Raw genomic sequence first — 12,673 nt, forward strand, 5'->3', positions numbered from 1 at the left:
AACTATCCTTTCCTCATTGAACTACTTTGGAAGCTTTGTCAAAAAATATCAATTGACCTTATATGTGCAAATTTATTTCTGTAATGTGTTAGCCTATGTTTTTTTAACCCTTAACCCAATATACTCTGTGTTGAGCCCTCTAAGTTTCTTCTTTTCCAAATCTTTTTTCACTTTGCTAAGGCCTTTGAATTCCCATGTAAATTTTAGAGTTATCTTGTCAATTTAATAAAAGCCTGCTGGAGTTTTGATTGGAATTGTCTTGAATTTTAGATCACTATTTCTCAATCTTTTTAAAAATTGTTTCACCCTTCCCCCCACCAACTTCAAGGAGAAAAAGTAAATTCTATTTAAATCCTCTCAAGCAAGCTACATTAAATAATAAAGAATAACATTCTGTCAGGTAGGGTTGAGCCTTGGAAAATGACAAGCCATTGTAATATCTGAGGATTTTCTTGAACAAATTTTCATCCTTTCTAAGGGGTGATGTTGTCCCTGCTGAGGACATATGCTTTAGATCAATGTGGGGAGAACCTTAACAATGTTTAGTCTTCCATTCTATGAGCTTGCTATCTCTTTCCGTTTATTTAGGTCCTCTTTAATTTCTCTGGCAATGTTTTCTAGTTTTCATTGTACAGCTATTTCACCTTTTTTGGTTAAAATAATTTCTAAACAAGAATTTTTGTTTCCTTGTGCCTTCAAAAAGTAGTATTTTCATTGTATTTTTAATCATCTATTGTTAATATATAGAAATACCATTAATCTTACTACATTCCATGGTAACTTCTGTCATTTCAGTAATAATTCTGGTAATAGAATTTAGTCCTTTTTGACAGATTCCTCCCTTAGGATTTTAAACCTAAACCATCAAGCGGTCAGCAAATAAAGGCAACATCCTTGTGCTTTATTTCTGTTTTCTTCTAGTAACACCTTCCTGAGGGGAGGTTTATAAAAATTTAAGTGAGGAAATACCTTATAAAGTGAAAAGTAATAGGTGTAAGTATTTTTGTTATTTTTCCTTTTCAGTCTCCTCTCAATATCAACTAGCACCAACTGCAATCAGCCAGTGTGCCCATTCTTGTCTTTTTCCTCTCTCGGAGCAGTGTGTCTGCCAGAATGGATGGACTGATTTCCTGGATGAACAAAGGTAGGATCACAAAGCTTTACCTTCATTAGAGGGCAGCTGAGAAAAGGGGAGGCTTCCCAGCTGGCCTCCAAAAGAGAATACAACAGCAGGATTTGGCCAATTACTACAAGTTTGTATAAAACAGTGTTTTCTTTCAGGCTACCTCCCTGGAGTGTAAGTCTACTATTGTGGTTCATAGCCAGTTTCTCTCGGTGCTGGCTGACTTTGATATCCCAGGAGGCATGTGAGAAACTGCAGTCCTGGCTGAATTAAGGTCAGGAGAAATGAAAAAATGCAATTACAGTAGAGACACGTTCTATTCTATCATCTTGTTTTTGTGTATGGCTATGTTCGCTTCAGTATTGTGCAAACTTGATAATTAGTTCCTTGAAGATTTCTGGTACTGGCTTGAATTAAATTGAGGAAAACGCTTTCATCAAACATAGTCAGATCTGGATATAGAGGAGCAAATATGTAATACAATGGGAATAAAGAAAAACAGAGGTAAATGCACATGAGACTGGAAATAGAATGGGCTTGTAAAAGAGAGTATAAAAAAGGAAAAAAAGAGCTGAAAGGAAGTTCCAAAACATATCTTGAAAATCTACCACATAGCATATATTTTATATATTTTTCTTGCCTTTTCATAAGCTTTTTTTTTTCTTATTGTTGAGTTGTAAGAGTTCTTTACAGACATACTTCATGTTATTGTGCTTTACAGATAGTGCATTTTTTACAAATTGCAAGTCTGTGGCAATTCTGCATTGAACAAATCTGTCAGTGCCATTTTTACAACAGCATTTACCCACTTCATGCCCGCCTGTCACATTTCGGTTATTTCTCACAGTATTTCAGACTTTTTCATTATTGTTATGTTTATTAAGGTGATACGTGATCATTGATCTTTGATGATACTACCATAACTCACTGAAGGCTCAATGATGGTTAGCAGTTTTTAGCAATAAAGTATTGTTTTTTAGTTTCTTTTTTTAACATCTTTTTTTAAAATTTAATTTTATTTATTTTTTTATACAGCAGGTTCTTATTAGTCATCAGTTTTATACACATCAGTGTATGCATGTCAGTCCCAGTCGCCCAATTCATCATACCACAACCACCACCACCCCGCCACTTTCCCCCTTTGCTGTCCATACGTTTGTTCTCTACATCTGTCTCAATTTCTGCCGTGCAAAGCAGTTCATATGTACCATTTTTCTAGGTTCCACATATATGTGTTAATATACGATATTTGTTTTTCTCTTTCTGACTTACTTCACTGTGTATTGACAGTCTCTAGATCCATCTACGTCTCAACAAATGACCCAATTTTGTTCCTTTTTATGGCTGAGTAATATTCCATTGTGTATATGTACCAACCGTCCTTTTCCATTTGTCTGTCGATAGGCATTTAGGTTGCTTCCCTGACCTGGCTATTGTAAGTAGTGCTGCAGTGAACATTGGGGGGCATGTGTCTTTTTTTTTTTTGAGGAGAAACTTTCATTTATTTTCCAGACATATAGCATTCTTTAAACTTTTTTTGTGCAAACTACTTATACTAGAAAATGAATCACAGAGATATAATGTACAACACAGGGAATATAGTCAATAATATAATAATTTGGTGTGATGTGTAATCTAGAAAAATATTGAATCACTATGTAATACACCTGAAACTAGTATTATATTGTAAGTCAACTATGCTTCAATTAAAAAAATTAAATTTCTCTTGTAAAACGTAACATAGATAAATAAAAATGAACAAACCTTGAAGTGGAGGTGGATTTAATCTCAAACAAACATTAAGTACCACCACTTAAATCAAGAAATACAAAATGGCCAAACTCTGTAATCTCCCCCTGTGCTCCCTCTTCCTTACTACTCCTCTCTGTTCCAAAGTAAAAAACTATCATGACTTTTATTGTCACTACATCTAGGCTATTCTGTAGAGTTTGCCACCCATGCATGAATTTTCACATATTAAAGTATTGTCCTGCCTGTTTGTGAACTTCATATAAATAGAATAATCCAATATGAATTCTCTTGTGCTGACTTCTTTTTTTTTTTTTTACATCTTTATTGGAGTATAATTGCTTTAAAATGGTGTGTTAGTTTCTGCTTTATAACAAAGTGAATCAGTTATACATATACATATGTTCCCATATCTCTTCCTTGTTGCGTCTCCCACCCTCCCTATCCCATCCCTCCAGGTGATCACAAAGCACCGAGCTGATCTCCCTGTGCTATGCGGCTGCTTCCCACTAGCTATCTATTTTATGTTAGGTAGTGTATATATGTCCATGCCACTCTCTTACTTTGTCACAGCTTACCCTTCCCCCTCCCCATATCCTCAAGTCCATTCTCTAGTAGGTCTGTGTCTTTACTCCTGTCTTACCAATAGGTTCTTAATGATATTTTTTTCCTTAAATTCCATATGTATGTGTTAGCATACAGTATTTGTCTTTCTCTTTCTGACTTACTTCACTCTGTACATCAGACTCTAGGTCCATCCACCTCATTATAAATAGCTCAATTTCATTTCTTTTTATGGCTGAGTAATATTCCATTGTATATATGTGCCACATCTTCTTTATCCATTCATCCAATGATGGACACTTAGGTTGCTTCCATCTCCTGGCTATTTGTAAATAGAGCTGCAATGAACATTTTGGTACATGACTCTTTTTGAGTTATGGTTTTCTCAGGGTATATGCTCAGTAGTGGGATTGCTGGGTCATATGGTAGTTCTATTTGTAGTTTTTTAAGAAAACTCCATACTGTTCTCCATAGTGGCTGAACCAGTTCACATTCCCACCAGCAGTACAGCAGGGTTCCCTTTTCTCCACATTCTCTCCAGCATTTATTGTTTCTAGATTTTTTTGATGATGGCCATTCTGACTGGTGTGAAATGATATCTCATTGCAGTTTTGATTTGCATTTCTGTAATAGTTAATGATGTTGAGCATTCTTTCATGTATTTGATGGCAGTCTGTATATCTTCTTTGGAGAAATGTCTATTTAGATCTTCTGCCCATTTTTGGATTGGGTAGTTTGGTTTTTTTTGTTATTGAGCTGCATGAGCTGCTTGTAAATTTTGGAGATTAATCATTTGTCAGTTGCCTCATTTGCAAATATTTTCTCCCATTCTGAGGGTTGTCTTTTGGTCTTGTTTATGGTTTCCTTTGCTGTGCAAAAGCTTTGAAGTTTCATTAGGTCCCATTTGTTTATTTTTGTTTTTATTTCTATTTCTCTAGGAGGTGGGTCAAAAAGGATCTTGCTGTGATTTCTGTCATAGAGTGTTCTCCCTATGTTTTCTTCTAAGAGTTTGATAGTTTCTGGCCTTACATTTAGGTCTTTAATCCATTTTGAGCTTATTTTTGTGTATGGTGTTAGGGAGTGATCTAATCTCATACTTTTACATGTACCTGTCCAGTTTTCCCAGCACCACTCATTGAAGAGGCTGTCCTTTCTCCCTGTATATTCCTGCCTCCTTTATCAAAGATTAGGTGACCATATGTGTGTGGGTTTATCTGTGGGCTTTCTATCCTGTTCCATTGATCTATCTTTCAGTTTTTGTGCCAGTACCATACTGTCTTGATTACTGTAGCTTTGTAGTATAGTCTGAAGTCAGGGCGCCTGATTCCTCCAGCTCCGTTTTTCATTCTCAAGATTTCTTTGGCTATTCAGGGTCTTTTGTGTTTCCATACAAAATGTGAAATTTTTTGTTCTAGTTCTATGAAAAATGCCAGTGGTAGTTTGACAGGGATTGCATTGAATCTGTAGATTGCTTTGGGTAGTAGAGTCATTTTCACAATTTGATTCTTCCAATTCAAGAACATGGTATATCTCTCCATCTGTTTGTATCCTCTTTAATTTCTTTCGTCAGTGTCTTATACTTTTCTGCATACAGGTCTTTGGTCTCCTTAGGTAGGTTTATTCCTAGGTATTTTATTCTTTTTGTTGCAGTGGTAAATGGGAGTGTTTCCTTAATTTCTCTGTCAGATTTTTCATAATTAGTGTATAGGAATGCCAGAGATTTCTGTGCATTAATTTTGTATCCTGCTACTTTACCAAATTCATTGATTAGCTCTAGTAGTTTTCTGGTAGCACCTTTAGGATTCTCTGTGTATAGTGTCATGTCATCTGCCAACAGTGACAGCTTTACTTCTTCTTTTCCAATTTGGATTCCTTTTATTTCCTTTTCTTCTCTGATTGCAGTGGCTAAAACTTCCAAAACTATGTTGAATAAGAGTGGTGAGAGTGGGCAACTTTGTCTTGTTCCTGATCTTAGTGGAAATGCTTTCAGTTTTCACCATGGAAGACGATGTTGGCTGTGGGTTTGTCATATATGGCCTTTATTATGTTGAGGAAAGTTCCCTCTATGTCTACTTTTTGGAGAGTTTTTATCATAAATGGGTGTTGAATTTTGTCGAAAGCTTTCTCTGCATCTATTGAGATGACCATATGGTTTTTCTCCTTCTATTTGTCAATATGGTGTATCACATTGATTGATTTGTGTATATTGAAGAATCCTTGCATTCCTGGAATAAACCCCACTTGATCATGGTGTAGGATCCGTTTAATGTGCTGTTGGATTCTGTTTGCTAGTATTTTGTTGAGGATTTTTGCCTCTATGTTCATCAGTGATATTAGCCTGTAGTTTTCTTTCTTTGTGACATCCTTGTCTGGTTTTGGTATCAGGGTGATGGTGGACTCATAGAATGAGTTTGGGAGTGTTCCTCCCTCTGCTATATTTTGGAAGAGTTTGAGAAGGATAGGTGTTAGCTCTTCTCTAAATGTTTGATAGAATTCGCCTGTGAAGCCATCTGGTCCTGGGCTTTTGTTTGTTGGAAGATTTTTAATCACAGTTTCAATTTCAGTGCTTGTAATTGGTCTGTTCATATTTTCTTTTTCTTCCTGATTCAGTCTTGGTATGTTGTGCATTTCTAAGAATTTGTCCATTTCTTCCAGGTTGTCCATTTTATTGGCACAGAGTTGCTTGTAGTAACCTCTCATGATCTTTTGAATTTCTGCAGTGTCATTTGTTACTTCTCCTTTTTCATTTCTAATTCTGTTGCTTTGAGTCTTCTCCCTTTTTTTCTTCATGAGTCTGGCTAATGGTTTATCAATTTTGTTTATCTTCTCAAAGAACCAGCTTTTAGATTTATTGATCTTTGCTATCGTTTCCTTCATTTCTTTTTCATTTATTTCTGATCTGACCTTTATGATTTCTTTCCTTCTGCTAACTTTGGAGTTTCTTTGTTCTTCTTTCTCTAATTGCTTTAGGTGCAAAGTTAGGTTGTTTATTCGAGATGCTTCCTGTTTCTTAAGGTAGGATTGTATTGCTATAAACTTCCCTCTTAGAACTGCTTTTGCTGCATCCCATAGGTTTTGGGTCGTCATGTCTCCATTGTCATTTGTTTCTAGGTATCTTTTGATTTCCTCTTTGATTTCTTCAGTGATCACTTCGTTATTAAGTAGTGTATTGTTTAGCCTCCATGTGTTTGTATTTTTTACAGATCTTTTCCTGTAATTAGTACCTAGTCTCATAGCGTTGTGGTCGGATAAGATATTTGATACAATTTCAATTTTCTTAAATTTACCAAGGCTTGATTTGTGACCCAAGATATGATCTATCTTGGAGAATGTTCCATGAGCACTTGAGAAAAATGTGTATTCTGTTGTTTTTGGAAGGAATTTCCTATAAATATCAATTAAGTCAAGATCATCTTGTGTAATGTATCATTTAAAGCTTGTGTTTCCTTATTTACTTTCATTTTGGATGATCTGTCCATTGGTGAAAGTGGGGTGTTAAAGTCCCCTACTATGAATGTGTTACTGTTGATTTCCCCTTTTATGGCTGTTAGTATATGCCTTATATATTGAGGTGTTCCTATGTTGGGTGCATAAATATTTACAATTGTTATAACTTCTTCTTGGATCGATCCCCTTATCATTATGTAGTGTCTGTCTTTGTCTCCTGTAATAGTCTTTGTTTTAAAGTCTATTTTTTCTGATATGAGAATTGCTACTCCAGCTTTCTTTTGGTTTCCATTTACATAGAATATCTTTTTCCATCCCCTCACTTTCAGTCTGTATGTGTCTCTAGGTCCGGAGTGGGTCTCTTGTAGACAGCATATATATGAGTCTTGTTTTTATATCCATTCAACCAGTCTGTGTCTTTTGGTTGTAGCATTTAATCCATTTACATTTAAGGTAAATATCCATATGTATGTTCCTATTCCCATTTTCTTAATTGTTTTGGGTTTGTTATTGTAGGTCTTTTCCTTCTCTTGTGTTTCCTCCCTAGGGAAGCTCCTGTAGCATTTGTTGTAAAGCTGGTTTGGTGGTGGTGAACTCTCTCAGCTTTTGCTTTTCAGTAAAGGTTTTAATTTCTCCATCAAATCTGAGTGAGATCCTTGCTGGGTAGAGTAATCTTGGTTGTAGATTTTTCTCCTTAATCACTTTAAATATATCCTGCCAGTCCCTTCTGGCTTTCAGAGTTTCTGCTTAAAGATCGACTGTTAACCTTATGGGGATTTCCTTGTGTGTTATTTGTTGTTTTTCCCTTGCTGCTTTTAATATGTTTTCTTTGTATTTAATTTTTGACAGTTTTATTAATATGTGTCTTGGTGTGTTTCTTCTTGGATTTATCCTGTATGGGACTCTCTATGCTTCCTGGACTTGATTAACTATTTCCTTTCCCATATTAAGGATGTTTTCAACTATAATCTCTTCAAATATTTTCTCAGTCCCTTTCTTTTTCTCTTCTTCTTCTGGAACCCCTATAATTCGAATATTGGTGCATTTAATGTTGTCCCAGAGGTCTCTGAGACTGTCCTCAGGTCTTTTCATTCTTTTTTCTTTATTCTTCTCTGCAGTAGTTATTTCCACTATTTTATCTTCCAGGTCATTTATCCATTCTTCTGCCTCAATTATTCTGCTATTGATCCCATCTAGAGTATTTTTAATTTCATTTATTGTGTTGTTCATCGTTGCTTGTTTCATCTTTAGTTCTTCTAGGTCCTTGTTAAATGTTTCTTGCATTTTCCTATTCAGTTTCCAAGATTTTGGATCATCTTTACTATCATTATTCTGCATTGTTTTTCAGGTAGACTGCCTCTTCATTTGTTAGGTCTGGTGGGTTTTTATCTTGCTCCTTCATCCGCTGTGTGTTTTTCTGTCTTCTCATTTTGCTTATCTCACTGTGTTTGGGGTCTCCTTTTTGCAGGCTGCACGTTCGTAGTTCCTGTTGTTTTTAGTGTCTGTCCCCAGTGGCTAAAATTGGTTCGGTGGGTTGTGTAGGCTTCCTGGTGGAGGGGACTAGTGCCTGTGTTCTGGTGGATCAGGCTGGATCTTGTCTCTCTGGTGGGCAGGTCCACGTCTAGTGGTGTGTTTTGGGGTGTCTGTGGACTTATTCTGATTTTAGGCAGCCTCTCTGCTAATGGGTGGGGTTGTGCTCCTGTCTTGCTAGTTGTTTGGCATAGGGTGTCCAGCACTGTAGCTTGCTGGTCGTTGAGTGAAGCTGTGTGTTGGTGTTGAGATGGAGATCTCTGTGAGATTTTCACCATTTGATATTCCAAGGAGCTGGGAGGTCTCTTGTGGACCAGTGTCCTGAAGTTGGCTCTCCCACCTCAGAGGCACAGCAGTGACTCCTGGCTGTAGCACCAAGAGCCTTTCATCCACACAGCTCAGAATAAAAGGGAGAAAAAGTAGAACGAAAGAAAGAAAGAAGGTAAAAGAAAATAAAGTAAGGTAAAATGAAATAAATTTATTAAAATAAAAACAATTATTAAGAAAAAAAATTTTTTTTTAAATTAATAAAAAATAAATAAATGGACAGATAGAACCCTAGGAGAACTCGTGAAAGCAAAGGTATACAGACAAAATGTCACAGAGAAGCATACACATACACACTCACAAAAACAGGAAAAGGGGAAAAAATAATATATCTTGCTCTCAAAGTCTACCTTCTCAATTTGGGATGATTTGTTGTCTATTCATGTATTCCACAGATGCAGGTACATCAAGTTGATTGTGGAGCTTTAATCCACTGCTCCTGAGGCTGCTGGGAGAGATTTCCCTTTCTCTTCTTTGTTCGCACAGCTCCCAGTGTTCAGCTTTTGATTTGGCCCCGCCTCTGCATGTAGGTCGCTGAAGGGCGTCTGTTGTTTGCTCAGACAGTACGGGGTTAAAGCAACCGCTGATTTGGGGGCTCCGGCTCACTCAGGCCGGGGGGAGGGGTGGCACGGATTGCGGGGCCAGCCTGCGGCGGCAGAGGCCAGTGTGACATTGCAACAGCCTGAGGCACGCCTTGCGTTCTCCCGGGGGAGTTGTACCTGGATCCCGGGACCATGCCGGTGGGCTACACAGGCTCCCTGGAAGGGAGGTGTGGAGAGCGACCTGTGATCGCACACAGGCTTCCTGGTGGTGGCAGCAGCAGCCTTAGTGTCTCCTGCCCGTCTCTGGGGTCCGTGCTGTTAGCCACGGCTCGCGCCAGTCTCTGGAGCTCCTTTAAGCAGCACTCTTAATCCCCTCTCTTTGCACACCAGGAAACAGAGGGAAGAAAACGTGTCTTGCCTCCTCGGCAGGTCCAGACTTTTTCCCGGACTCCCTCCCGGCTAGCCATGGTGCACTAACCCCTTCAGGCTGTGTTCACACCGCCAGTCCTCTCCCTGCACTCCCGACAACCGAAGCCCGAAGCCCGAGCCTCAGCTCCCAGCCCCGCCCACCCCGGCGGGTGAGCAGACAAGCCTTTCGGGCTGGTGAATGCTGGTTAGCACCAATCCTCTGTGCGAAAATCTCTCTGGTTTTCCCTCTGCACCCCTGTTGCTGTGCTGTCCTCTGCGGCGCCGAAGCTCCCCCACTCCGCCACCCGCAGTCTCCACCCGCGAAGGGGCTTCTAGTGTGTGGAAACCTTTCTTCCTTCACGGCTCCCTCCCACTGGTGCAGGTCCCATTCTTATTCTTTTGTCTCTGTTTATTCTTTTTTCTTTTGCCCTACCCAGGTACGTGGGGAGTTTCTTGCCTTTTGGGAGGTCTGAGGTCTTCTGCCAGCGTTCAATAGGTGTTCTGTAGGAGTTGTTCCACGTGTAGATGTATTTCTGATGTATCTGTGGGGAGGAAGGTGATCTCCACATCTTACTCTTTCACCATCTTCCCCCTCTCTCCGCATGTGTCTTTTTGAATTATGGTTTTCTCTGGGTATATGCCCAGTATTGGGATTGCTGGATCATATAGTAATTCTATTTTTAGTTTTATAAGGAACCCCCATATTGTTCTCCATAGTGCCTGTATCAATTTACATTCCCACCAACAGTGCAAGAGGGGTCCCTTTTCTCCACATCCTCTCCAACATTTGTTGTTTCCAGATTTTCTGATGATGCCCATTCTAACTGATGTGAGGTGATACCTCACTGTAGTTTTGATTTGCATTTCTCTAATTATTATTGATGTTGAGCAGCTTTTCATCTGCTTCTTGGCCATCTGTATGTCTTCTTTGGAGAAATGTCTATTTAGATCTTCTGCCCAATTTTCGATTGGGTTGTTTTTTTTTTTAATTTTGAGCTGCATGAGCTGTTTATATATTTTGAAGATTAATCCTTTGTCTGTTGATTCATTTGCAAATATTTTCTCCCATTCTGAGAGTTGTCTTTTCGTCTTGTTTATGGTTTCCTTTGCTGTGCAAAGGCTTTGAAGTTTCATTTGGTCCCATTTGTTTATTTTTGTTTTTATTTCCATTACTCTAGGAGGTGGATAAAAAAAGATCTTGCTGTGATATATGTCAAAGAGTGTTCTTCCTATGTTTTGTAAGAGTTTTATAGTGTCCTGTCTTACATTTAGGTCTCTAATCCATTTTGAGTTTATATTGTGTGTGGTGTTAGGGAGTGTTCTAATTTCATTCTTTTATGTGTAGTTGTCCAGTTTTCCCAGCACTACTAATTGAAGAGACTGTCTTTTCTCCATTGTATACCCTTGCCTCCTTTGTCATAGATTAGTTGACCATAGGTGTGTGGGTTTTGATCATAGGTGCGTGGGTTTATCTCTGGGCTTTCTGTCCCATTCCATTGATCTATATTTCTGTTTTTGTGCCAGTACCATATTGTCTTGATTACTGTAGCTTTGTAGTGTAGTCTGAAATCAGGGAGTCTGATTCCTCCAGCTCCGTTTTTTTTTTTTCCCTCAAGACTGCTTTGGCTATTTGGGGCCTTTTGTTTCTGCATACAAATTGTGAAATTTTTTGTTCTAGTTCTGTGAAAAATGCCAGTGGTAGTTTGATAGGGATTGCATTGAATCTGTAGATTGCTTTGGGTACTATAGTCATCTTCACAATGTTGATTCTTCCAATCCAAGAACATGATATATCTCTCCATTTGTTTGTATCATTATTAATTTCTTTCATCAGTGTCTTATAGTTTTCTGCATACAGGTCTTTGGTCTCCTTAGGTAGGTTTATTCTTAGGTATTTTTTCTTTTCATTGCAGTGGTAAATTGTAGTGTTTCCTTAATTTCTCTGTCAGATTTTTCATCGTTAGTATACAGGAATGCCAGAGATTTCTGTGCATTAATTTTGTGTCTGGTACATTACCTAATTCATTGATTAGCTCTAGTAGTTTTCTGGTAGCATCTTTAGGATTCTCTATGTATAGTATCAGGTCCTCTGCAAACAGTGGCAGTTTTACTTCTTCTTTTCCAATTTGGATTCCTTTTATTTCTTTTTCTTCTCTGATTGCTGTGGCTAAAACTTCCGAAACATTGTTGAATAATAGTGGTGAGAGTGGACAACCTTGACTCATTCCAGATCTTAGAGGAAAAGATTTCAATTTTTCACCAATGAGAACAATGTTGGCTGTGGGTTTGTCTTATATGGCTTTTATTATGTTGAGGTAGGTTCCCTTTATGCCCACTTTCTGGAGAGCTTTTATCATAAATGGGTGTTAAATTTTGTCAAAAGCTTTTTATTCATCGTTGAGATGATCATATGGTTTTTATTCTTTAATTTGTTAATGTGGTGTATCACATTCATTGATTTGTGTATATTGAAGAATCCTTGCCTCCCTGGGATAAATCCCACTTGATCATGGTGTCTGATCCTTTCGAGGTGTTCTTGCATTCTGCTTGCTAGTATGTTGTTGAGGATTTTTACATCTATATTCACCAGTGATATTGGTGTGTAATTTTCTTTTTTTGCAGTAGTTTTCTCTGGTTTTGGTATCTGTTTGATGGTGGCCTCATAGAATGAGCTTGGGAGTGTTCCTTCCTCTGCAATTTTTTGGAAGAGTTTGAGAAGGATGGGTGTTAGTTCTCTTCTAAATGTTTGATAGAATTCACCTGTGAAGCCATCTGGTCCTGGACTTTTGTTTGTTAGAAGATTTTTAATCACAGTTTCAATTTCATTACTTGTGATTGGTCTCTTCATATTTTCTATTTCTTTCTGGTTCAGTCTTGGAAGGTTATACCTTTCTATGAATTTGTCCATTTCTTCCAGGTTGTCCATTTTATTGGCATAAAGTTGCTTGTAATAGTCTCTTAGGATGCTTTATATTTCTGTGAT

The sequence above is a fragment of the Pseudorca crassidens genome, chromosome 16 (genome assembly GCF_039906515.1).
Source record: "Pseudorca crassidens isolate mPseCra1 chromosome 16, mPseCra1.hap1, whole genome shotgun sequence".
NCBI classification, from domain to species: domain Eukaryota; kingdom Metazoa; phylum Chordata; class Mammalia; order Artiodactyla; family Delphinidae; genus Pseudorca; species Pseudorca crassidens.